Source organism: Cervus canadensis, chromosome 11 (assembly GCF_019320065.1).
Source record: "Cervus canadensis isolate Bull #8, Minnesota chromosome 11, ASM1932006v1, whole genome shotgun sequence".
Taxonomy (NCBI): Eukaryota; Metazoa; Chordata; class Mammalia; order Artiodactyla; family Cervidae; genus Cervus; species Cervus canadensis.
Window position 1 is genome coordinate 76,561,411 of NC_057396.1, and position 2,929 is coordinate 76,564,339.

The window sequence follows — 2,929 nt, forward strand, 5'->3', positions numbered from 1 at the left end:
GAAAATCATATGATTTTGCTTATTTGTGGAATCTAAAGAAAATACAAATGAACTTAACAGATTTGTGGTTGGCAAGGGTGAAGGCGGGTGAGGGAGGGATGGACTGGGAGTCTGGGGTTAGCAGATATGAACTATCATATATAGGAAGGATAAATAACAAAGCCCAATTGTATAGCACAGGGAACTATAGTCAGTATACTGTGATAAATCATAATGGAAAAGATATGAAAAAGAATACATATATATGTATCTGAGTCATTTTGCTGTATAGTAGAAATTAACACAACATTGTAAATCAACTACTCTTTAATAAAATAAAATTTAAAAAACCTTGATGGTGTTCTGTGAACCCAGAAATATCACATCCTGGGTCTATTAATGCCTCAGTTATCATGCTCTGGGGAATTCACTTACACTCAAGAGGGTTTAGTTTATGAACCAGTACCCAGTTTCTGGGCCTCCCAGGTGGTTCAGTGGTAAAGAATCTGCCTGCCAGTGCAGGAGACACAGGAGATGTGGGTTCAATCCCTGGGTTACGAAGATCCCCCCCCCTGGAGAAGGAAATGGCACCGCACTCCAGTATTCTTGCCTGGAAAATTCCATGGACAGAGGAGCCTGGAGGGCTGCAGTCCCTGGGGTTGCAGAGAGCGCCTGAGCAAATGGGCACCCAGTTTCTGCTTGGCTAGAGAAGCAAGCCTCTGCCCGGGCTACAAATGTATGCCTCCATACAGTGGTCACAGATTTAGAGCTAGAAAAGTTAGAACCGAATGCCCTTGAGTACTTCCAATAAGCCTGCAGAAATATCCATATACTTCTCTTCAAACTGTTTCAGGGCTAGTTCATCAGAATCAGAAAACTCACTCACCCTGTTTTGAAGACATGCTGACAATTTCTTATTTTTTCTTTTGGCTGTAATAGATCCTGATGGAATCTCACTTTTCTTCAACGAGAATACAAGTAAGGTGAATATAGATAATTCTACGTTTAGGCATTCCTATATCTCTAAACACCTAGTCATTGTCATTTACTTTTTTACCACCTTCATCTTCATTTTTATTATAGCAAAAAGAAAAAATGAAATAGCTAAAAGAGCCAAAAGAGTGAAATTACATTGCATTCATATGACAAAATATTTTGTAGCCATCACAATTATATTTTCAAACAGTTTTAATAACATAAGAAATTCTTATGCCATAATGTTAAGAGGAAAAGCCATGACAAATGTTCAATATGATCTCAACTATGTACAAATATAATGAGGAATATACACCAACTGACCCACTGACAGTAGTTATATCTAGTAGGTAGGTTTTATGAATTATTTACTTCTTTCCACTCTTCTACATGTTTTGAGTTTTCAACAATGAGTATGTTTTTACTCATTTAACAAAACTTTATTGAGAATCTACCAAGTCCCAAAGGCAAGGATGAGTAATCATTGCTTTCATATTCAGAAAAATAAGCAACAAATATACATTTATAAGCCAAAAGAAACCAAGTAGTTCCGGAATTTCCATACACCTAAGATGATCCGAAGCCTATGACTGTGTTTGCTATGCTCAAGGAAGTTCTCTCCTCAATTCACGGAGAAACAATGAAAGAAGAAGTGCAAATTTGGGAATTTCGGCTCAACTGAAATTTGCATGCCACCAGCAGGAATTGCTGCTCATAATGATCAGGTAGGAGGAGGTGAGCTCCAAGGGTCTGACCAGAGCGTTTCACCCGTTCCTTTCTTGCTTTACTCTGCTCACCAGTGATTTCTTCCATTTTGGCTTGTACTGAAAGGCCCAGGCAACTCCATAAACTCTCCAGAAGGCTGCTCTCAAGGGCTTGTGCCTGAAAGCTAAACTTGAGTTTCTAAAAAGAAAAAGGCAACTTTTCTGCAAAAGTTGGGCATCTGCTTTGCAGCAGAGTGGTTTCACTTCCCCCAAAAAGAGGCAAGAGGGAAGTCCCAGGTCCGCTTTCTTTCTCAGTGTGAACACATGCTTTCTGACACCAGCTCATGCAGAGCCACCCCGTGACTCAATGTCTGAGGTTCAGTTCTGTGTGGGCTTGGAGCGAATCCGGGTGTCCCCTATTTCTGCATTTCACCTGTGGTCTGAAATAGAGGCGAACATTTGGCTGTGTTTGGAGCGACCACCCCCTTCTTAGTTTTAGCAGAAGTCTATGGATGTATCAGGAGTCTGAAATTCGACAGTCAAATAGTCTAAATGGATCAAAGAATTGTGATGTCTAAAGACTCTGGAATAAACCTGGTTCTGGAAAATCGAGGAGGAATTAGTCACAACATGACAGTGTTTTCTTTTCTGAGCAGTTGATGGCTAACCTGGTGTTTTGATCCTTGCTTTGTCAGCTCCTTCTCCTCAGAGACCGTTCTTCCCATCAGGACTGTTTGTGTCCTGACCACAAGAATCAAAACACAGTGGTTTCTTGATTCTTTTTCATCTTGTGGGTAAAAACAGGAGACCCGTGTGAAATTCTGCAGATTCCCACTAAATAGACCAGAAAGTAGCAGCTTTGGCCATTTCATTTCTTTCTTTCTTTTTTTTTTTTTTGGTCATTTCATTTCATTTCTCTATCAACATGTGTCCCTCACATTTTTTTCTAATTCTTTTTATCCTTATCAACTTTCCCTATTTTGCTCTTTTTTTTTTTCTCTTTACTGTGTCCATATTTAGGTTTGGAGGACACAAGTCTGTGATTTAAAGTGATACCTCCACTGCCCTAAAGAAGAAGGAAGTCATACTGTGTCAGAGATCTCATCTTTAGGATTCCACTTCCCTACAACACAGTCATAGCAATCATCACTCATCAATCACAGCATTAATTTCCACTATAGGAAGCCTATTTTATCCAGCTTTTAAACAAACACTTATTGAGCATCTATTCATCAAGTACCCTTTGTACATGCCATTTTTAGAGTAGCCAA